Genomic DNA, 22,485 nt, shown 5'->3' on the forward strand with positions numbered 1-22,485 from the left:
ACAGACTCAGACGGAGGGACCTCTGGACAGACGGGAAGAACGCAGAGCCGGAGAGACAGACCCTCCATCCCCCCAACAACTCCCCCCCTCCCCCCCCCCCCCAGACACGGTGACCCTGACCGGGATGCGGACAGAGACACGGGTGCACGCAGCACTGACACACTCTACACACACACAGAGGCACCCACACCAACCCGGACAAGACACCACACGCCCAGGAGGCTGCGGTGGCCCGGCACCTGTCCCCGGCGGGAGGGTCGTGGTGCTGGGGCGGGGCTTTGGCCTAGGTGGTGGCGCCCTGGAGCTGGCGGAGGAGCCCGGGGAGCCCGAGGACTTGCAGCCCAGGTGTCAGGCGTCCCGTTCCGCTGCCATTCCTGCCCAACACCCCGTCAGGCCTGGGGGCCTGCGAGGGTTTCTTTCTCTGGTCTGGTCCTTTGGGGTGGGGGGTGGGGGGTAGGGTGCCCGGGGACCTCTCTTGGCCCGGTGTGGGGCGCCGCCGGTCTTGCTGAGCGAGAGAGTCTCGCTGTGGCCTTCGCTGCGCCCTTGAGACGGAGCGTGGAGCCGGGTGCCCACGGCGCCGCGGGAAGCCCAGGGCGGTCGGCCTTCTGGCGTCCGGGGCACCTGAGCCCGGGCGCGCTGCCCCAGGGGCAAAGGGGAGGTTGTCGGTGAGAAGGAAGGGAATGCCCTTCTGGGCGGAGTGGAGCCCAGGTCCCGAGGAGAGAAGTGGTGGTGGCGGGGGTGGCGGTTGGGGTCGGCGGAGCCCAGGTCTCGGGGCGGGGCGCCGGGAGGGAGGGGGGCGGGGCGGCTGCCGGTTGGCTTGGGAGCTGGGGGCAGCCCGGGGGCCTGGCCAGGGGAAACAGGGCCCAGGGCCCGGGCCCAGGGCTGGGACCCAGGGCCTCGGAAGCTGATGCCCGCCGAAGGAGCCCGAGCCCGGGGAGGAGGCCCGCTCCTCCCTCGGGCTTCCTGCCCCATACCACCCCCCCCCCCGCCCCCCCGCCCTCCTCCTCCTCCTCCCTCCTCCCACAGCCCGGACCCCTGGCCCCTCCCCGCGTGCACAGCCGAGGTCCTCACCCCGGTCCTCACCCCTTCCCCTGCGTCCGGCCCCTGAGCCCCCTCCAATATTGCCCCGCCCTGCCAGCAGCCCCCGCAGTCCCGGCGGAGGCGCGGGTGGGCCTTGTGGCGTGGAGGTGGAAAGGCTGCGTTGTGGCCGCCTGCCCGTGCAGCGGGCCGCCCTTTCGGGGCCAGGGGCCCGCGGTGCTGGGGCTGCGGTGGCCAGGGGTCCGGGGGCCAGGGGCTGAGGCGTTCAGGGAGTGTTTGGAGGCAGCCGCCTTGGGCAGGGCTCCCGGCGGTGGCGGCCAAGGGCCAGGGAAGGAGGCCGAAGGGGGAAAGAAAAGAAGAAGGCCCAAGAAGAAAAAAGCCTACAGCACCCGGTATTCCCAGGCGGTCTCCCATCCAAGTACTAACCAGGCCCGACCCTGCTTAGCTTCCGAGATCAGACGAGATCGGGCGCGTTCAGGGTGGTATGGCCGTAGACGCCTGCCGCTGCAGCTGGGCGCCCTAAGAGCCTGCTGACCGCTCTCCTGGCCTCGGTGCGCGCCGCGGCACCCCCCTCCGCCTACCCGGGGCCTGGAGCCTGCCTCCCAGCCCACCCCCGACCCCCGACCCCCGACCCCCACCCCCACGCGGCCCAGGGTTCCAGAAGCCGGCGGCACCCCGGTGTCACCAACGTACGGGCACCCTCCCATCCCGGGACTCCCCAGCCCCCGGCGCCGCCGGGGCTCCCAGGTGGCGTGGGGGGTGCGTCGGGGCGCTTGCGCCGAGTGCTCAGCGCCCCCCAGCGCCCGCCCGCCGCCCTAGGCCTGGCGCAGCCGGCCACCTGGCCTTCCGTCCTCTTCTCTGCTGTGCTCTCCTCCGCTCGGCTCTGCTCCCCTCGGCTCCGCTCCGCTCCACCCAACCTCGCTCCCAGCCGGCCCGAGGACAAGGGCGACGCCACACACCAGCCCAGACGAAGCCGCCCCGACCCGAGCGCCTTCCTCCGCCAGGCTTCCCCTCTCCACTCCACCCACCCCCACCAGGCTCTGACCCAGAGACTCGAGGGGCAGGCTCACCTACACAGATACACGGACACCCAGGCAAACACAGGGACAGACTCAGACGGAGGGACCTCTGGACAGACGGGAAGAACGCAGAGCCGGAGAGACAGACCCTCCATACCCCCAACAACTCCCCCCCTCCCCCCCCCCCCAGACACGGTGACCCTGACCGGGATGCGGACAGAGACACGGGTGCACGCAACACTGACACACTCTACACACACACAGAGGCACCCACACCAACCCGGACAAGACACCACACGCCCAGGAGGCTGCGGTGGCCCGGCACCTGTCCCCGGCGGGAGGGTCGTGGTGCTGGGGCGGGGCTTTGGCCTAGGTGGTGGCGCCCTGGAGCTGGCGGAGGAGCCCGGGGAGCCCGAGGACTTGCAGCCCAGGTGTCAGGCGTCCCGTTCCGCTGCCATTCCTGCCCAACACCCCGTCAGGCCTGGGGGCCTGCGAGGGTTTCTTTCTCTGGTCTGGTCCTTTGGGGTGGGGGGTGGGGGGTAGGGTGCCCGGGGACCTCTCTTGGCCCGGTGTGGGGCGCCGCCGGTCTTGCTGAGCGAGAGAGTCTCGCTGCGGCCTTCGCTGCGCCCTTGAGACGGAGCGTGGAGCCGGGTGCCCACGGCGCCGCGGGAAGCCCAGGGCGGTCGGCCTTCTGGCGTCCGGGGCACCTGAGCCCGGGCGCGCTGCCCCAGGGGCAAAGGGGAGGTTGTCGGTGAGAAGGAAGGGAATGCCCTTCTGGGCGGAGTGGAGCCCAGGTCCCGAGGAGAGAAGTGGTGGTGGCGGGGGTGGCGGTTGGGGTCGGCGGAGCCCAGGTCTCGGGGCGGGGCGCCGGGAGGGAGGGGGGCGGGGCGGCTGCCGGTTGGCTTGGGAGCTGGGGGCAGCCCGGGGGCCTGGCCAGGGGAAACAGGGCCCAGGGCCCGGGCCCAGGGTTGGGACCCAGGGCCTCGGAAGCTGATGCCCGCCGAAGGAGCCCGAGCCCGGGGAGGAGGCCCGCTCCTCCCTCGGGCTTCCTGCCCCATACCACCCCCCCCCCCCGCCCCCCCGCCCTCCTCCTCCTCCTCCCTCCTCCCACAGCCCGGCCCCCTGGCCCCTCCCCGCGTGCACAGCCGAGGTCCTCACCCCGGTCCTCACCCCTTCCCCTGCGTCCGGCCCCTGAGCCCCCTCCAATATTGCCCCGCCCTGCCAGCAGCCCCCGCAGTCCCGGCGGAGGCGCGGGTGGGCCTTGTGGCGTGGAGGTGGAAAGGCTGCGTTGTGGCCGCCTGCCCGTGCAGCGGGCCGCCCTTTCGGGGCCAGGGGCCCGCGGTGCTGGGGCTGCGGTGGCCAGGGGTCCGGGGGCCAGGGGCTGAGGCGTTCAGGGAGTGTTTGGAGGCAGCCGCCTTGGGCAGGGCGCCCGGCGGTGGCGGCCAAGGGCCAGGGAAGGAGGCCGAAGGGGGAAAGAAAAGAAGAAGGCCCAAGAAGAAAAAAGCCTACAGCACCCGGTATTCCCAGGCGGTCTCCCATCCAAGTACTAACCAGGCCCGACCCTGCTTAGCTTCCGAGATCAGACGAGATCGGGCGCGTTCAGGGTGGTATGGCCGTAGACGCCTGCCGCTGCAGCTGGGCGCCCTAAGAGCCTGCTGAGCGCTTTCCTGGCCTCGGTGCGCGCCGCGGCACCCCCCTCCGCCTACCCGGGGCCTGGAGCCTGCCTCCCAGCCCACCCCCGACCCCCGACCCCCGACCCCCACCCCCACGCGGCCCAGGGTTCCAGAAGCCGGCGGCACCCCGGCGTCACCAACGTACGGGCACCCTCCCATCCCGGGACTCCCCAGCCCCCGGCGCCGCCGGGGCTCCCAGGTGGCGTGGGGGGTGCGTCGGGGCGCTTGCGCCGAGTGCTCAGCGCCCCCCAGCGCCCGCCCGCCGCCCTAGGCCTGGCGCAGCCGGCCACCTGGCCTTCCGTCCTCTTCTCTGCTGTGCTCTCCTCCGCTCGGCTCTGCTCCCCTCGGCTCCGCTCCGCTCCACCCAACCTCGCTCCCAGCCGGCCCGAGGACAAGGGCGACGCCACACACCAGCCCAGACGAAGCCGCCCCGACCCGAGCGCCTTCCTCCGCCAGGCTTCCCCTCTCCACTCCACCCACCCCCACCAGGCTCTGACCCAGAGACTCGAGGGGCAGGCTCACCTACACAGATACACGGACACCCAGGCAAACACAGGGACAGACTCAGACGGAGGGACCTCTGGACAGACGGGAAGAACGCAGAGCCGGAGAGACAGACCCTCCATCCCCCCAACAACTCCCCCCCTCCCCCCCACCCCAGACACGGTGACCCTGACCGGGATGCGGACAGAGACACGGGTGCACGCAGCACTGACACACTCTACACACACACAGAGGCACCCACACCAACCCGGACAAGACACCACACGCCCAGGAGGCTGCGGTGGCCCGGCACCTGTCCCCGGCGGGAGGGTCGTGGTGCTGGGGCGGGGCTTTGGCCTAGGTGGTGGCGCCCTGGAGCTGGCGGAGGAGCCCGGGGAGCCCGAGGACTTGCAGCCCAGGTGTCAGGCGTCCCGTTCCGCTGCCATTCCTGCCCAACACCCCGTCAGGCCTGGGGGCCTGCGAGGGTTTCTTTCTCTGGTCTGGTCCTTTGGGGTGGGGGGTGGGGGGTAGGGTGCCCGGGGACCTCTCTTGGCCCGGTGTGGGGCGCCGCCGGTCTTGCTGAGCGAGAGAGTCTCGCTGTGGCCTTCGCTGCGCCCTTGAGACGGAGCGTGGAGCCGGGTGCCCACGGCGCCGCGGGAAGCCCAGGGCGGTCGGCCTTCTGGCGTCCGGGGCACCTGAGCCCGGGCGCGCTGCCCCAGGGGCAAAGGGGAGGTTGTCGGTGAGAAGGAAGGGAATGCCCTTCTGGGCGGAGTGGAGCCCAGGTCCCGAGGAGAGAAGTGGTGGTGGCGGGGGTGGCGGTTGGGGTCGGCGGAGCCCAGGTCTCGGGGCGGGGCGCCGGGAGGGAGGGGGGCGGGGCGGCTGCCGGTTGGCTTGGGAGCTGGGGGCAGCCCGGGGGCCTGGCCAGGGGAAACAGGGCCCAGGGCCCGGGCCCAGGGCTGGGACCCAGGGCCTCGGAAGCTGATGCCCGCCGAAGGAGCCCGAGCCCGGGGAGGAGGCCCGCTCCTCCCTCGGGCTTCCTGCCCCATACCACCCCCCCCCCCGCCCCCCCGCCCTCCTCCTCCTCCTCCCTCCTCCCACAGCCCGGACCCCTGGCCCCTCCCCGCGTGCACAGCCGAGGTCCTCACCCCGGTCCTCACCCCTTCCCCTGCGTCCGGCCCCTGAGCCCCCTCCAATATTGCCCCGCCCTGCCAGCAGCCCCCGCAGTCCCGGCGGAGGCGCGGGTGGGCCTTGTGGCGTGGAGGTGGAAAGGCTGCGTTGTGGCCGCCTGCCCGTGCAGCGGGCCGCCCTTTCGGGGCCAGGGGCCCGCGGTGCTGGGGCTGCGGTGGCCAGGGGTCCGGGGGCCAGGGGCTGAGGCGTTCAGGGAGTGTTTGGAGGCAGCCGCCTTGGGCAGGGCGCCCGGCGGTGGCGGCCAAGGGCCAGGGAAGGAGGCCGAAGGGGGAAAGAAAAGAAGAAGGCCCAAGAAGAAAAAAGCCTACAGCACCCGGTATTCCCAGGCGGTCTCCCATCCAAGTACTAACCAGGCCCGACCCTGCTTAGCTTCCGAGATCAGACGAGATCGGGCGCGTTCAGGGTGGTATGGCCGTAGACGCCTGCCGCTGCAGCTGGGCGCCCTAAGAGCCTGCTGAGCGCTTTCCTGGCCTCGGTGCGCGCCGCGGCACCCCCCTCCGCCTACCCGGGGCCTGGAGCCTGCCTCCCAGCCCACCCCCGACCCCCGACCCCCGACCCCCACCCCCACGCGGCCCAGGGTTCCAGAAGCCGGCGGCACCCCGGCCTCACCAACGTACGGGCACCCTCCCATCCCGGGACTCCCCAGCCCCCGGCGCCGCCGGGGCTCCCAGGTGGCGTGGGGGGTGCGTCGGGGCGCTTGCGCCGAGTGCTCAGCGCCCCCCAGCGCCCGCCCGCCGCCCTAGGCCTGGCGCAGCCGGCCACCTGGCCTTCCGTCCTCTTCTCTGCTGTGCTCTCCTCCGCTCGGCTCTGCTCCCCTCGGCTCCGCTCCGCTCCACCCAACCTCGCTCCCAGCCGGCCCGAGGACAAGGGCGACGCCACACACCAGCCCAGACGAAGCCGCCCCGACCCGAGCGCCTTCCTCCGCCAGGCTTCCCCTCTCCACTCCACCCACCCCCACCAGGCTCTGACCCAGAGACTCGAGGGGCAGGCTCACCTACACAGATACACGGACACCCAGGCAAACACAGGGACAGACTCAGACGGAGGGACCTCTGGACAGACGGGAAGAACGCAGAGCCGGAGAGACAGACCCTCCATCCCCCCAACAACTCCCCCCCTCCCCCCCCCCCAGACACGGTGACCCTGACCGGGATGCGGACAGAGACACGGGTGCACGCAGCACTGACACACTCTACACACACACAGAGGCACCCACACCAACCCGGACAAGACACCACACGCCCAGGAGGCTGCGGTGGCCCGGCACCTGTCCCCGGCGGGAGGGTCGTGGTGCTGGGGCGGGGCTTTGGCCTAGGTGGTGGCGCCCTGGAGCTGGCGGAGGAGCCCGGGGAGCCCGAGGACTTGCAGCCCAGGTGTCAGGCGTCCCGTTCCGCTGCCATTCCTGCCCAACACCCCGTCAGGCCTGGGGGCCTGCGAGGGTTTCTTTCTCTGGTCTGGTCCTTTGGGGTGGGGGGTGGGGGGTAGGGTGCCCGGGGACCTCTCTTGGCCCGGTGTGGGGCGCCGCCGGTCTTGCTGAGCGAGAGAGTCTCGCTGTGGCCTTCGCTGCGCCCTTGAGACGGAGCGTGGAGCCGGGTGCCCACGGCGCCGCGGGAAGCCCAGGGCGGTCGGCCTTCTGGCGTCCGGGGCACCTGAGCCCGGGCGCGCTGCCCCAGGGGCAAAGGGGAGGTTGTCGGTGAGAAGGAAGGGAATGCCCTTCTGGGCGGAGTGGAGCCCAGGTCCCGAGGAGAGAAGTGGTGGTGGCGGGGGTGGCGGTTGGGGTCGGCGGAGCCCAGGTCTCGGGGCGGGGCGCCGGGAGGGAGGGGGGCGGGGCGGCTGCCGGTTGGCTTGGGAGCTGGGGGCAGCCCGGGGGCCTGGCCAGGGGAAACAGGGCCCAGGGCCCGGGCCCAGGGCTGCGACCCAGGGCCTCGGAAGCTGATGCCCGCCGAAGGAGCCCGAGCCCGGGGAGGAGGCCCGCTCCTCCCTCGGGCTTCCTGCCCCATACCACCCCACCCCCCCGCCCCCCCGCCCTCCTCCTCCTCCTCCCTCCTCCCACAGCCCGGCCCCCTGGCCCCTCCCCGCGTGCACAGCCGAGGTCCTCACCCCGGTCCTCACCCCTTCCCCTGCGTCCGGCCCCTGAGCCCCCTCCAATATTGCCCCGCCCTGCCAGCAGCCCCCGCAGTCCCGGCGGAGGCGCGGGTGGGCCTTGTGGCGTGGAGGTGGAAAGGCTGCGTTGTGGCCGCCTGCCCGTGCAGCGGGCCGCCCTTTCGGGGCCAGGGGCCCGCGGTGCTGGGGCTGCGGTGGCCAGGGGTCCGGGGGCCAGGGGCTGAGGCGTTCAGGGAGTGTTTGGAGGCAGCCGCCTTGGGCAGGGCGCCCGGCGGTGGCGGCCAAGGGCCAGGGAAGGAGGCCGAAGGGGGAAAGAAAAGAAGAAGGCCCAAGAAGAAAAAAGCCTACAGCACCCGGTATTCCCAGGCGGTCTCCCATCCAAGTACTAACCAGGCCCGACCCTGCTTAGCTTCCGAGATCAGACGAGATCGGGCGCGTTCAGGGTGGTATGGCCGTAGACGCCTGCCGCTGCAGCTGGGCGCCCTAAGAGCCTGCTGAGCGCTTTCCTGGCCTCGGTGCGCGCCGCGGCACCCCCCTCCGCCTACCCGGGGCCTGGAGCCTGCCTCCCAGCCCACCCCCGACCCCCGACCCCCGACCCCCACCCCCACGCGGCCCAGGGTTCCAGAAGCCGGCGGCACCCCGGCCTCACCAACGTACGGGCACCCTCCCATCCCGGGACTCCCCAGCCCCCGGCGCCGCCGGGGCTCCCAGGTGGCGTGGGGGGTGCGTCGGGGCGCTTGCGCCGAGTGCTCAGCGCCCCCCAGCGCCCGCCCGCCGCCCTAGGCCTGGCGCAGCCGGCCACCTGGCCTTCCGTCCTCTTCTCTGCTGTGCTCTCCTCCGCTCGGCTCTGCTCCCCTCGGCTCCGCTCCGCTCCACCCAACCTCGCTCCCAGCCGGCCCGAGGACAAGGGCGACGCCACACACCAGCCCAGACGAAGCCGCCCCGACCCGAGCGCCTTCCTCCGCCAGGCTTCCCCTCTCCACTCCACCCACCCCCACCAGGCTCTGACCCAGAGACTCGAGGGGCAGGCTCACCTACACAGATACACGGACACCCAGGCAAACACAGGGACAGACTCAGACGGAGGGACCTCTGGACAGACGGGAAGAACGCAGAGCCGGAGAGACAGACCCTCCATCCCCCCAACAACTCCCCCCCTCCCCCCCCCCCCCAGACACGGTGACCCTGACCGGGATGCGGACAGAGACACGGGTGCACGCAGCACTGACACACTCTACACACACACAGAGGCACCCACACCAACCCGGACAAGACACCACACGCCCAGGAGGCTGCGGTGGCCCGGCACCTGTCCCCGGCGGGAGGGTCGTGGTGCTGGGGCGGGGCTTTGGCCTAGGTGGTGGCGCCCTGGAGCTGGCGGAGGAGCCCGGGGAGCCCGAGGACTTGCAGCCCAGGTGTCAGGCGTCCCGTTCCGCTGCCATTCCTGCCCAACACCCCGTCAGGCCTGGGGGCCTGCGAGGGTTTCTTTCTCTGGTCTGGTCCTTTGGGGTGGGGGGTGGGGGGTAGGGTGCCCGGGGACCTCTCTTGGCCCGGTGTGGGGCGCCGCCGGTCTTGCTGAGCGAGAGAGTCTCGCTGTGGCCTTCGCTGCGCCCTTGAGACGGAGCGTGGAGCCGGGTGCCCACGGCGCCGCGGGAAGCCCAGGGCGGTCGGCCTTCTGGCGTCCGGGGCACCTGAGCCCGGGCGCGCTGCCCCAGGGGCAAAGGGGAGGTTGTCGGTGAGAAGGAAGGGAATGCCCTTCTGGGCGGAGTGGAGCCCAGGTCCCGAGGAGAGAAGTGGTGGTGGCGGGGGTGGCGGTTGGGGTCGGCGGAGCCCAGGTCTCGGGGCGGGGCGCCGGGAGGGAGGGGGGCGGGGCGGCTGCCGGTTGGCTTGGGAGCTGGGGGCAGCCCGGGGGCCTGGCCAGGGGAAACAGGGCCCAGGGCCCGGGCCCAGGGCTGGGACCCAGGGCCTCGGAAGCTGATGCCCGCCGAAGGAGCCCGAGCCCGGGGAGGAGGCCCGCTCCTCCCTCGGGCTTCCTGCCCCATACCACCCCCCCCCCCGCCCCCCCGCCCTCCTCCTCCTCCTCCCTCCTCCCACAGCCCGGCCCCCTGGCCCCTCCCCGCGTGCACAGCCGAGGTCCTCACCCCGGTCCTCACCCCTTCCCCTGCGTCCGGCCCCTGAGCCCCCTCCAATATTGCCCCGCCCTGCCAGCAGCCCCCGCAGTCCCGGCGGAGGCGCGGGTGGGCCTTGTGGCGTGGAGGTGGAAAGGCTGCGTTGTGGCCGCCTGCCCGTGCAGCGGGCCGCCCTTTCGGGGCCAGGGGCCCGCGGTGCTGGGGCTGCGGTGGCCAGGGGTCCGGGGGCCAGGGGCTGAGGCGTTCAGGGAGTGTTTGGAGGCAGCCGCCTTGGGCAGGGCGCCCGGCGGTGGCGGCCAAGGGCCAGGGAAGGAGGCCGAAGGGGGAAAGAAAAGAAGAAGGCCCAAGAAGAAAAAAGCCTACAGCACCCGGTATTCCCAGGCGGTCTCCCATCCAAGTACTAACCAGGCCCGACCCTGCTTAGCTTCCGAGATCAGACGAGATCGGGCGCGTTCAGGGTGGTATGGCCGTAGACGCCTGCCGCTGCAGCTGGGCGCCCTAAGAGCCTGCTGAGCGCTTTCCTGGCCTCGGTGCGCGCCGCGGCACCCCCCTCCGCCTACCCGGGGCCTGGAGCCTGCCTCCCAGCCCACCCCCGACCCCCGACCCCCGACCCCCACCCCCACGCGGCCCAGGGTTCCAGAAGCCGGCGGCACCCCGGCGTCACCAACGTACGGGCACCCTCCCATCCCGGGACTCCCCAGCCCCCGGCGCCGCCGGGGCTCCCAGGTGGCGTGGGGGGTGCGTCGGGGCGCTTGCGCCGAGTGCTCAGCGCCCCCCAGCGCCCGCCCGCCGCCCTAGGCCTGGCGCAGCCGGCCACCTGGCCTTCCGTCCTCTTCTCTGCTGTGCTCTCCTCCGCTCGGCTCTGCTCCCCTCGGCTCCGCTCCGCTCCACCCAACCTCGCTCCCAGCCGGCCCGAGGACAAGGGCGACGCCACACACCAGCCCAGACGAAGCCGCCCCGACCCGAGCGCCTTCCTCCGCCAGGCTTCCCCTCTCCACTCCACCCACCCCCACCAGGCTCTGACCCAGAGACTCGAGGGGCAGGCTCACCTACACAGATACACGGACACCCAGGCAAACACAGGGACAGACTCAGACGGAGGGACCTCTGGACAGACGGGAAGAACGCAGAGCCGGAGAGACAGACCCTCCATCCCCCCAACAACTCCCCCCCTCCCCCCCCCCCCCAGACACGGTGACCCTGACCGGGATGCGGACAGAGACACGGGTGCACGCAGCACTGACACACTCTACACACACACAGAGGCACCCACACCAACCCGGACAAGACACCACACGCCCAGGAGGCTGCGGTGGCCCGGCACCTGTCCCCGGCGGGAGGGTCGTGGTGCTGGGGCGGGGCTTTGGCCTAGGTGGTGGCGCCCTGGAGCTGGCGGAGGAGCCCGGGGAGCCCGAGGACTTGCAGCCCAGGTGTCAGGCGTCCCGTTCCGCTGCCATTCCTGCCCAACACCCCGTCAGGCCTGGGGGCCTGCGAGGGTTTCTTTCTCTGGTCTGGTCCTTTGGGGTGGGGGGTGGGGGGTAGGGTGCCCGGGGACCTCTCTTGGCCCGGTGTGGGGCGCCGCCGGTCTTGCTGAGCGAGAGAGTCTCGCTGTGGCCTTCGCTGCGCCCTTGAGACGGAGCGTGGAGCCGGGTGCCCACGGCGCCGCGGGAAGCCCAGGGCGGTCGGCCTTCTGGCGTCCGGGGCACCTGAGCCCGGGCGCGCTGCCCCAGGGGCAAAGGGGAGGTTGTCGGTGAGAAGGAAGGGAATGCCCTTCTGGGCGGAGTGGAGCCCAGGTCCCGAGGAGAGAAGTGGTGGTGGCGGGGGTGGCGGTTGGGGTCGGCGGAGCCCAGGTCTCGGGGCGGGGCGCCGGGAGGGAGGGGGGCGGGGCGGCTGCCGGTTGGCTTGGGAGCTGGGGGCAGCCCGGGGGCCTGGCCAGGGGAAACAGGGCCCAGGGCCCGGGCCCAGGGCTGGGACCCAGGGCCTCGGAAGCTGATGCCCGCCGAAGGAGCCCGAGCCCGGGGAGGAGGCCCGCTCCTCCCTCGGGCTTCCTGCCCCATACCACCCCCCCCCCCCGCCCCCCCGCCCTCCTCCTCCTCCTCCCTCCTCCCACAGCCCGGCCCCCTGGCCCCTCCCCGCGTGCACAGCCGAGGTCCTCACCCCGGTCCTCACCCCTTCCCCTGCGTCCGGCCCCTGAGCCCCCTCCAATATTGCCCCGCCCTGCCAGCAGCCCCCGCAGTCCCGGCGGAGGCGCGGGTGGGCCTTGTGGCGTGGAGGTGGAAAGGCTGCGTTGTGGCCGCCTGCCCGTGCAGCGGGCCGCCCTTTCGGGGCCAGGGGCCCGCGGTGCTGGGGCTGCGGTGGCCAGGGGTCCGGGGGCCAGGGGCTGAGGCGTTCAGGGAGTGTTTGGAGGCAGCCGCCTTGGGCAGGGCGCCCGGCGGTGGCGGCCAAGGGCCAGGGAAGGAGGCCGAAGGGGGAAAGAAAAGAAGAAGGCCCAAGAAGAAAAAAGCCTACAGCACCCGGTATTCCCAGGCGGTCTCCCATCCAAGTACTAACCAGGCCCGACCCTGCTTAGCTTCCGAGATCAGACGAGATCGGGCGCGTTCAGGGTGGTATGGCCGTAGACGCCTGCCGCTGCAGCTGGGCGCCCTAAGAGCCTGCTGAGCGCTTTCCTGGCCTCGGTGCGCGCCGCGGCACCCCCCTCCGCCTACCCGGGGCCTGGAGCCTGCCTCCCAGCCCACCCCCGACCCCCGACCCCCGACCCCCACCCCCACGCGGCCCAGGGTTCCAGAAGCCGGCGGCACCCCGGCGTCACCAACGTACGGGCACCCTCCCATCCCGGGACTCCCCAGCCCCCGGCGCCGCCGGGGCTCCCAGGTGGCGTGGGGGGTGCGTCGGGGCGCTTGCGCCGAGTGCTCAGCGCCCCCCAGCGCCCGCCCGCCGCCCTAGGCCTGGCGCAGCCGGCCACCTGGCCTTCCGTCCTCTTGTCTGCTGTGCTCTCCTCCGCTCGGCTCTGCTCCCCTCGGCTCCGCTCCGCTCCACCCAACCTCGCTCCCAGCCGGCCCGAGGACAAGGGCGACGCCACACACCAGCCCAGACGAAGCCGCCCCGACCCGAGCGCCTTCCTCCGCCAGGCTTCCCCTCTCCACTCCACCCACCCCCACCAGGCTCTGACCCAGAGACTCGAGGGGCAGGCTCACCTACACAGATACACGGACACCCAGGCAAACACAGGGACAGACTCAGACGGAGGGACCTCTGGACAGACGGGAAGAACGCAGAGCCGGAGAGACAGACCCTCCATCCCCCCAACAACTCCCCCCCTCCCCCCCCCCCCAGACACGGTGACCCTGACCGGGATGCGGACAGAGACACGGGTGCACGCAGCACTGACACACTCTACACACACACAGAGGCACCCACACCAACCCGGACAAGACACCACACGCCCAGGAGGCTGCGGTGGCCCGGCACCTGTCCCCGGCGGGAGGGTCGTGGTGCTGGGGCGGGGCTTTGGCCTAGGTGGTGGCGCCCTGGAGCTGGCGGAGGAGCCCGGGGAGCCCGAGGACTTGCAGCCCAGGTGTCAGGCGTCCCGTTCCGCTGCCATTCCTGCCCAACACCCCGTCAGGCCTGGGGGCCTGCGAGGGTTTCTTTCTCTGGTCTGGTCCTTTGGGGTGGGGGGTGGGGGGTAGGGTGCCCGGGGACCTCTCTTGGCCCGGTGTGGGGCGCCGCCGGTCTTGCTGAGCGAGAGAGTCTCGCTGTGGCCTTCGCTGCGCCCTTGAGACGGAGCGTGGAGCCGGGTGCCCACGGCGCCGCGGGAAGCCCAGGGCGGTCGGCCTTCTGGCGTCCGGGGCACCTGAGCCCGGGCGCGCTGCCCCAGGGGCAAAGGGGAGGTTGTCGGTGAGAAGGAAGGGAATGCCCTTCTGGGCGGAGTGGAGCCCAGGTCCCGAGGAGAGAAGTGGTGGTGGCGGGGGTGGCGGTTGGGGTCGGCGGAGCCCAGGTCTCGGGGCGGGGCGCCGGGAGGGAGGGGGGCGGGGCGGCTGCCGGTTGGCTTGGGAGCTGGGGGCAGCCCGGGGGCCTGGCCAGGGGAAACAGGGCCCAGGGCCCGGGCCCAGGGCTGGGACCCAGGGCCTCGGAAGCTGATGCCCGCCGAAGGAGCCCGAGCCCGGGGAGGAGGCCCGCTCCTCCCTCGGGCTTCCTGCCCCATACCACCCCCCCCCCCCGCCCCCCCGCCCTCCTCCTCCTCCTCCCTCCTCCCACAGCCCGGCCCCCTGGCCCCTCCCCGCGTGCACAGCCGAGGTCCTCACCCCGGTCCTCACCCCTTCCCCTGCGTCCGGCCCCTGAGCCCCCTCCAATATTGCCCCGCCCTGCCAGCAGCCCCCGCAGTCCCGGCGGAGGCGCGGGTGGGCCTTGTGGCGTGGAGGTGGAAAGGCTGCGTTGTGGCCGCCTGCCCGTGCAGCGGGCCGCCCTTTCGGGGCCAGGGGCCCGCGGTGCTGGGGCTGCGGTGGCCAGGGGTCCGGGGGCCAGGGGCTGAGGCGTTCAGGGAGTGTTTGGAGGCAGCCGCCTTGGGCAGGGCGCCCGGCGGTGGCGGCCAAGGGCCAGGGAAGGAGGCCGAAGGGGGAAAGAAAAGAAGAAGGCCCAAGAAGAAAAAAGCCTACAGCACCCGGTATTCCCAGGCGGTCTCCCATCCAAGTACTAACCAGGCCCGACCCTGCTTAGCTTCCGAGATCAGACGAGATCGGGCGCGTTCAGGGTGGTATGGCCGTAGACGCCTGCCGCTGCAGCTGGGCGCCCTAAGAGCCTGCTGAGCGCTTTCCTGGCCTCGGTGCGCGCCGCGGCACCCCCCTCCGCCTACCCGGGGCCTGGAGCCTGCCTCCCAGCCCACCCCCGACCCCCGACCCCCGACCCCCACCCCCACGCGGCCCAGGGTTCCAGAAGCCGGCGGCACCCCGGCGTCACCAACGTACGGGCACCCTCCCATCCCGGGACTCCCCAGCCCCCGGCGCCGCCGGGGCTCCCAGGTGGCGTGGGGGGTGCGTCGGGGCGCTTGCGCCGAGTGCTCAGCGCCCCCCAGCGCCCGCCCGCCGCCCTAGGCCTGGCGCAGCCGGCCACCTGGCCTTCCGTCCTCTTCTCTGCTGTGCTCTCCTCCGCTCGGCTCTGCTCCCCTCGGCTCCGCTCTGCTCCACCCAACCTCGCTCCCAGCCGGCCCGAGGACAAGGGCGACGCCACACACCAGCCCAGACGAAGCCGCCCCGACCCGAGCGCCTTCCTCCGCCAGGCTTCCCCTCTCCACTCCACCCACCCCCACCAGGCTCTGACCCAGAGACTCGAGGGGCAGGCTCACCTACACAGATACACGGACACCCAGGCAAACACAGGGACAGACTCAGACGGAGGGACCTCTGGACAGACGGGAAGAACGCAGAGCCGGAGAGACAGACCCTCCATCCCCCCAACAACTCCCCCCCTCCCCCCCCCCCCAGACACGGTGACCCTGACCGGGATGCGGACAGAGACACGGGTGCACGCAGCACTGACACACTCTACACACACACAGAGGCACCCACACCAACCCGGACAAGACACCACACGCCCAGGAGGCTGCGGTGGCCCGGCACCTGTCCCCGGCGGGAGGGTCGTGGTGCTGGGGCGGGGCTTTGGCCTAGGTGGTGGCGCCCTGGAGCTGGCGGAGGAGCCCGGGGAGCCCGAGGACTTGCAGCCCAGGTGTCAGGCGTCCCGTTCCGCTGCCATTCCTGCCCAACACCCCGTCAGGCCTGGGGGCCTGCGAGGGTTTCTTTCTCTGGTCTGGTCCTTTGGGGTGGGGGGTGGGGGGTAGGGTGCCCGGGGACCTCTCTTGGCCCGGTGTGGGGCGCCGCCGGTCTTGCTGAGCGAGAGAGTCTCGCTGTGGCCTTCGCTGCGCCCTTGAGACGGAGCGTGGAGCCGGGTGCCCACGGCGCCGCGGGAAGCCCAGGGCGGTCGGCCTTCTGGCGTCCGGGGCACCTGAGCCCGGGCGCGCTGCCCCAGGGGCAAAGGGGAGGTTGTCGGTGAGAAGGAAGGGAATGCCCTTCTGGGCGGAGTGGAGCCCAGGTCCCGAGGAGAGAAGTGGTGGTGGCGGGGGTGGCGGTTGGGGTCGGCGGAGCCCAGGTCTCGGGGCGGGGCGCCGGGAGGGAGGGGGGCGGGGCGGCTGCCGGTTGGCTTGGGAGCTGGGGGCAGCCCGGGGGCCTGGCCAGGGGAAACAGGGCCCAGGGCCCGGGCCCAGGGCTGCGACCCAGGGCCTCGGAAGCTGATGCCCGCCGAAGGAGCCCGAGCCCGGGGAGGAGGCCCGCTCCTCCCTCGGGCTTCCTGCCCCATACCACCCCACCCCCCCCGCCCCCCCGCCCTCCTCCTCCTCCTCCCTCCTCCCACAGCCCGGCCCCCTGGCCCCTCCCCGCGTGCACAGCCGAGGTCCTCACCCCGGTCCTCACCCCTTCCCCTGCGTCCGGCCCCTGAGCCCCCTCCAATATTGCCCCGCCCTGCCAGCAGCCCCCGCAGTCCCGGCGGAGGCGCGGGTGGGCCTTGTGGCGTGGAGGTGGAAAGGCTGCGTTGTGGCCGCCTGCCCGTGCAGCGGGCCGCCCTTTCGGGGCCAGGGGCCCGCGGTGCTGGGGCTGCGGTGGCCAGGGGTCCGGGGGCCAGGGGCTGAGGCGTTCAGGGAGTGTTTGGAGGCAGCCGCCTTGGGCAGGGCGCCCGGCGGTGGCGGCCAAGGGCCAGGGAAGGAGGCCGAAGGGGGAAAGAAAAGAAGAAGGCCCAAGAAGAAAAAAGCCTACAGCACCCGGTATTCCCAGGCGGTCTCCCATCCAAGTACTAACCAGGCCCGACCCTGCTTAGCTTCCGAGATCAGACGAGATCGGGCGCGTTCAGGGTGGTATGGCCGTAGACGCCTGCCGCTGCAGCTGGGCGCCCTAAGAGCCTGCTGAGCGCTTTCCTGGCCTCGGTGCGCGCCGCGGCACCCCCCTCCGCCTACCCGGGGCCTGGAGCCTGCCTCCCAGCCCACCCCCGACCCCCGACCCCCGACCCCCACCCCCACGCGGCCCAGGGTTCCAGAAGCCGGCGGCACCCCGGCCTCACCAACGTACGGGCACCCTCCCATCCCGGGACTCCCCAGCCCCCGGCGCCGCCGGGGCTCCCAGGTGGCGTGGGGGGTGCGTCGGGGCGCTTGCGCCGAGTGCTCAGCGCCCCCCAGCGCCCGCCCGCCGCCCTAGGCCTGGCGCAGCCGGCCACCTGGCCTTCCGCCCTCTTCTCTGCTGTGCTCTCCTCCGCTCGGCTCTGCTCCCCTCGGCTCCGCTCCGCTCCACCCAACCTCGCTCCCAGCCGGCCCGAGGACAAGGGCGACGCCACACACCAGCCCAGACGAAGCCGCCCCGACCCGAGCGCCTTCCTCCGCCAGGCTTCCCCTCTCCACTCCACCCACCCCCACCAGGCTCTGACCCAGAGACTCGAGGGGCAGGCTCACCTACACAGATACACGGACACCCAGGCAAACACAGGGACAGACTCAGACGGAGGGACCTCTGGACAGACGGGAAGAACGCAGAGCCGGAGAGACAGACCCTCCATCCCCCCAACAACTCCCCCCCTCCCCCCCCCCCCAGACACGGTGACCCTGACCGGGATGCGGACAGAGACACGGGTGCACGCAACACTGACACACTCTACACACACACAGAGGCACCCACACCAACCCGGACAAGACACCACACGCCCAGGAGGCTGCGGTGGCCCGGCACCTGTCCCCGGCGGGAGGGTCGTGGTGCTGGGGCGGGGCTTTGGCCTAGGTGGTGGCGCCCTGGAGCTGGCGGAGGAGCCCGGGGAGCCCGAGGACTTGCAGCCCAGGTGTCAGGCGTCCCGTTCCGCTGCCATTCCTGCCCAACACCCCGTCAGGCCTGGGGGCCTGCGAGGGTTTCTTTCTCTGGTCTGGTCCTTTGGGGTGGGGGGTGGGGGGTAGGGTGCCCGGGGACCTCTCTTGGCCCGGTGTGGGGCGCCGCCGGTCTTGCTGAGCGAGAGAGTCTCGCTGTGGCCTTCGCTGCGCCCTTGAGACGGAGCGTGGAGCCGGGTGCCCACGGCGCCGCGGGAAGCCCAGGGCGGTCGGCCTTCTGGCGTCCGGGGCACCTGAGCCCGGGCGCGCTGCCCCAGGGGCAAAGGGGAGGTTGTCGGTGAGAAGGAAGGGAATGCCCTTCTGGGCTGAGTGGAGCCCAGGTCCCGAGGAGAGAAGTGGTGGTGGCGGGGGTGGCGGTTGGGGTCGGCGGAGCCCAGGTCTCGGGGCGGGGCGCCGGGAGGGAGGGGGGCGGGGCGGCTGCCGGTTGGCTTGGGAGCTGGGGGCAGCCCGGGGGCCTGGCCAGGGGAAACAGGGCCCAGGGCCCGGGCCCAGGGCTGGGACCCAGGGCCTCGGAAGCTGATGCCCGCCGAAGGAGCCCGAGCCCGGGGAGGAGGCCCGCTCCTCCCTCGGGCTTCCTGCCCCATACCACTCCCCCCCCCCCCCCGCCACCTGCCCCCCCCCGCCCCCCCGCCCTCCTCCTCCTCCTCCCTCCTCCCACAGCCCGGCCCCCTGGCCCCTCCCCGCGTGCACAGCCGAGGTCCTCACCCCGGTCCTCACCCCTTCCCCTGCGTCCGGCCCCTGAGCCCCCTCCAATATTGCCCCGCCCTGCCAGCAGCCCCCGCAGTCCCGGCGGAGGCGCGGGTGGGCCTTGTGGCGTGGAGGTGGAAAGGCTGCGTTGTGGCCGCCTGCCCGTGCAGCGGGCCGCCCTTTCGGGGCCAGGGGCCCGCGGTGCTGGGGCTGCGGTGGCCAGGGGTCCGGGGGCCAGGGGCTGAGGCGTTCAGGGAGTGTTTGGAGGCAGCCGCCTTGGGCAGGGCGCCCGGCGGTGGCGGCCAAGGGCCAGGGAAGGAGGCCGAAGGGGGAAAGAAAAGAAGAAGGCCCAAGAAGAAAAAAGCCTACAGCACCCGGTATTCCCAGGCGGTCTCCCATCCAAGTACTAACCAGGCCCGACCCTGCTTAGCTTCCGAGATCAGACGAGATCGGGCGCGTTCAGGGTGGTATGGCCGTAGACGCCTGCCGCTGCAGCTGGGCGCCCTAAGAGCCTGCTGAGCGCTTTCCTGGCCTCGGTGCGCGCCGCGGCACCCCCCTCCGCCTACCCGGGGCCTGGAGCCTGCCTCCCAGCCCACCCCCGACCCCCGACCCCCGACCCCCACCCCCACGCGGCCCAGGGTTCCAGAAGCCGGCGGCACCCCGGCGTCACCAACGTACGGGCACCCTCCCATCCCGGGACTCCCCAGCCCCCGGCGCCGCCGGGGCTCCCAGGTGGCGTGGGGGGTGCGTCGGGGCGCTTGCGCCGAGTGCTCAGCGCCCCCCAGCGCCCGCCCGCCGCCCTAGGCCTGGCGCAGCCGGCCACCTGGCCTTCCGTCCTCTTCTCTGCTGTGCTCTCCTCCGCTCGGCTCTGCTCCCCTCGGCTCCGCTCCGCTCCACCCAACCTCGCTCCCAGCCGGCCCGAGGACAAGGGCGACGCCACACACCAGCCCAGACGAAGCCGCCCCGACCCGAGCGCCTTCCTCCGCCAGGCTTCCCCTCTCCACTCCACCCACCCCCACCAGGCTCTGACCCAGAGACTCGAGGGGCAGGCTCACCTACACAGATACACGGACACCCAGGCAAACACAGGGACAGACTCAGACGGAGGGACCTCTGGACAGACGGGAAGAACGCAGAGCCGGAGAGACAGACCCTCCATCCCCCCAACAACTCCCCCCCTCCCCCCCCCCCCAGACACGGTGACCCTGACCGGGATGCGGACAGAGACACGGGTGCACGCAGCACTGACACACTCTACACACACACAGAGGCACCCACACCAACCCGGACAAGACACCACACGCCCAGGAGGCTGCGGTGGCCCGGCACCTGTCCCCGGCGGGAGGGTCGTGGTGCTGGGGCGGGGCTTTGGCCTAGGTGGTGGCGCCCTGGAGCTGGCGGAGGAGCCCGGGGAGCCCGAGGACTTGCAGCCCAGGTGTCAGGCGTCCCGTTCCGCTGCCATTCCTGCCCAACACCCCGTCAGGCCTGGGGGCCTGCGAGGGTTTCTTTCTCTGGTCTGGTCCTTTGGGGTGGGGGGTGGGGGGTAGGGTGCCCGGGGACCTCTCTTGGCCCGGTGTGGGGCGCCGCCGGTCTTGCTGAGCGAGAGAGTCTCGCTGTGGCCTTCGCTGCGCCCTTGAGACGGAGCGTGGAGCCGGGTGCCCACGGCGCCGCGGGAAGCCCAGGGCGGTCGGCCTTCTGGCGTCCGGGGCACCTGAGCCCGGGCGCGCTGCCCCAGGGGCAAAGGGGAGGTTGTCGGTGAGAAGGAAGGGAATGCCCTTCTGGGCGGAGTGGAGCCCAGGTCCCGAGGAGAGAAGTGGTGGTGGCGGGGGTGGCGGTTGGGGTCGGCGGAGCCCAGGTCTCGGGGCGGGGCGCCGGGAGGGAGGGGGGCGGGGCGGCTGCCGGTTGGCTTGGGAGCTGGGGGCAGCCCGGGGGCCTGGCCAGGGGAAACAGGGCCCAGGGCCCGGGCCCAGGGCTGCGACCCAGGGCCTCGGAAGCTGATGCCCGCCGAAGGAGCCCGAGCCCGGGGAGGAGGCCCGCTCCTCCCTCGGGCTTCCTGCCCCATACCACCCCACCCCCCCGCCCCCCCGCCCTCCTCCTCCTCCTCCCTCCTCCCACAGCCCGGCCCCCTGGCCCCTCCCCGCGTGCACAGCCGAGGTCCTCACCCCGGTCCTCACCCCTTCCCCTGCGTCCGGCCCCTGAGCCCCCTCCAATATTGCCCCGCCCTGCCAGCAGCCCCCGCAGTCCCGGCGGAGGCGCGGGTGGGCCTTGTGGCGTGGAGGTGGAAAGGCTGCGTTGTGGCCGCCTGCCCGTGCAGCGGGCCGCCCTTTCGGGGCCAGGGGCCCGCGGTGCTGGGGCTGCGGTGGCCAGGGGTCCGGGGGCCAGGGGCTGAGGCGTTCAGGGAGTGTTTGGAGGCAGCCGCCTTGGGCAGGGCGCCCGGCGGTGGCGGCCAAGGGCCAGGGAAGGAGGCCGAAGGGGGAAAGAAAAGAAGAAGGCCCAAGAAGAAAAAAGCCTACAGCACCCGGTATTCCCAGGCGGTCTCCCATCCAAGTACTAACCAGGCCCGACCCTGCTTAGCTTCCGAGATCAGACGAGATCGGGCGCGTTCAGGGTGGTATGGCCGTAGACGCCTGCCGCTGCAGCTGGGCGCCCTAAGAGCCTGCTGAGCGCTTTCCTGGCCTCGGTGCGCGCCGCGGCACCCCCCTCCGCCTACCCGGGGCCTGGAGCCTGCCTCCCAGCCCACCCCCGACCCCCGACCCCCGACCCCCACCCCCACGCGGCCCAGGGTTCCAGAAGCCGGCGGCACCCCGGCGTCACCAACGTACGGGCACCCTCCCATCCCGGGACTCCCCAGCCCCCGGCGCCGCCGGGGCTCCCAGGTGGCGTGGGGGGTGCGTCGGGGCGCTTGCGCCGAGTGCTCAGCGCCCCCCAGCGCCCGCCCGCCGCCCTAGGCCTGGCGCAGCCGGCCACCTGGCCTTCCGTCCTCTTCTCTGCTGTGCTCTCCTCCGCTCGGCTCTGCTCCCCTCGGCTCCGCTCCGCTCCACCCAACCTCGCTCCCAGCCGGCCCGAGGACAAGGGCGACGCCACACACCAGCCCAGACGAAGCCGCCCCGACCCGAGCGCCTTCCTCCGCCAGGCTTCCCCTCTCCACTCCACCCACCCCCACCAGGCTCTGACCCAGACACTCGAGGGGCAGGCTCACCTACACAGATACACGGACACCCAGGCAAACACAGGGACAGACTCAGACGGAGGGACCTCTGGACAGACGGGAAGAACGCAGAGCCGGAGAGACAGACCCTCCATCCCCCCAACAACTCCCCCCCTCCCCCCCCCCCCAGACACGGTGACCCTGACCGGGATGCGGACAGAGACACGGGTGCACGCAGCACTGACACACTCTACACACACACAGAGGCACCCACACCAACCCGGACAAGACACCACACGCCCAGGAGGCTGCGGTGGCCCGGCACCTGTCCCCGGCGGGAGGGTCGTGGTGCTGGGGCGGGGCTTTGGCCTAGGTGGTGGCGCCCTGGAGCTGGCGGAGGAGCCCGGGGAGCCCGAGGACTTGCAGCCCAGGTGTCAGGCGTCCCGTTCCGCTGCCATTCCTGCCCAACACCCCGTCAGGCCTGGGGGCCTGCGAGGGTTTCTTTCTCTGGTCTGGTCCTTTGGGGTGGGGGGTGGGGGGTAGGGTGCCCGGGGACCTCTCTTGGCCCGGTGTGGGGCGCCGCCGGTCTTGCTGAGCGAGAGAGTCTCGCTGTGGCCTTCGCTGCGCCCTTGAGACGGAGCGTGGAGCCGGGTGCCCACGGCGCCGCGGGAAGCCCAGGGCGGTCGGCCTTCTGGCGTCCGGGGCACCTGAGCCCGGGCGCGCTGCCCCAGGGGCAAAGGGGAGGTTGTCGGTGAGAAGGAAGGGAATGCCCTTCTGGGCGGAGTGGAGCCCAGGTCCCGAGGAGAGAAGTGGTGGTGGCGGGGGTGGCGGTTGGGGTCGGCGGAGCCCAGGTCTCGGGGCGGGGCGCCGGGAGGGAGGGGGGCGGGGCGGCTGCCGGTTGGCTTGGGAGCTGGGGGCAGCCCGGGGGCCTGGCCAGGGGAAACAGGGCCCAGGGCCCGGGCCCAGGGCTGGGACCCAGGGCCTCGGAAGCTGATGCCCGCCGAAGGAGCCCGAGCCCGGGGAGGAGGCCCGCTCCTCCCTCGGGCTTCCTGCCCCATACCACCCCCCCCCCCGCCCCCCCGCCCTCCTCCTCCTCCTCCCTCCTCCCACA

General features: G+C 72.7%; 10 non-coding genes across 10 annotated transcripts; all 10 read right to left on the reverse strand.

The window, feature by feature from the left end:
- Positions 1–1,415: 1,415 nt before the first annotated feature.
- On the reverse strand, positions 1,416–1,534 carry LOC123955912. Its single transcript, XR_006821450.1, has one exon. It is a non-coding gene; the product is annotated as a 5S ribosomal RNA (ribosomal RNA).
- Positions 1,535–3,559: 2,025 nt separating this feature from the next.
- Positions 3,560–3,678, reverse strand: LOC123955913. The gene has a single exon (XR_006821451.1). It is a non-coding gene; the product is annotated as a 5S ribosomal RNA (ribosomal RNA).
- A 2,024-nt stretch (positions 3,679–5,702) lies between these two features.
- On the reverse strand, positions 5,703–5,821 carry LOC123955914. Its single transcript, XR_006821452.1, has one exon. It is a non-coding gene; the product is annotated as a 5S ribosomal RNA (ribosomal RNA).
- Positions 5,822–7,845: 2,024 nt separating this feature from the next.
- On the reverse strand, positions 7,846–7,964 carry LOC123955915. Its single transcript, XR_006821453.1, has one exon. It is a non-coding gene; the product is annotated as a 5S ribosomal RNA (ribosomal RNA).
- A 2,025-nt stretch (positions 7,965–9,989) lies between these two features.
- On the reverse strand, positions 9,990–10,108 carry LOC123955916. The gene has a single exon (XR_006821454.1). It is a non-coding gene; the product is annotated as a 5S ribosomal RNA (ribosomal RNA).
- A 2,026-nt stretch (positions 10,109–12,134) lies between these two features.
- LOC123955918 lies at positions 12,135–12,253 on the reverse strand. The gene has a single exon (XR_006821456.1). It is a non-coding gene; the product is annotated as a 5S ribosomal RNA (ribosomal RNA).
- A 2,025-nt stretch (positions 12,254–14,278) lies between these two features.
- LOC123955919 lies at positions 14,279–14,397 on the reverse strand. Its single transcript, XR_006821457.1, has one exon. It is a non-coding gene; the product is annotated as a 5S ribosomal RNA (ribosomal RNA).
- A 2,026-nt stretch (positions 14,398–16,423) lies between these two features.
- Positions 16,424–16,542, reverse strand: LOC123955920. The gene has a single exon (XR_006821458.1). It is a non-coding gene; the product is annotated as a 5S ribosomal RNA (ribosomal RNA).
- Positions 16,543–18,588: 2,046 nt separating this feature from the next.
- On the reverse strand, positions 18,589–18,707 carry LOC123955921. Its single transcript, XR_006821459.1, has one exon. It is a non-coding gene; the product is annotated as a 5S ribosomal RNA (ribosomal RNA).
- A 2,025-nt stretch (positions 18,708–20,732) lies between these two features.
- LOC123955922 lies at positions 20,733–20,851 on the reverse strand. The gene has a single exon (XR_006821460.1). It is a non-coding gene; the product is annotated as a 5S ribosomal RNA (ribosomal RNA).
- Positions 20,852–22,485: the final 1,634 nt, after the last annotated feature.

The sequence above is a fragment of the Meles meles genome, chromosome 13 (assembly GCF_922984935.1).
Source record: "Meles meles chromosome 13, mMelMel3.1 paternal haplotype, whole genome shotgun sequence".
Taxonomy (NCBI): Eukaryota; Metazoa; Chordata; class Mammalia; order Carnivora; family Mustelidae; genus Meles; species Meles meles.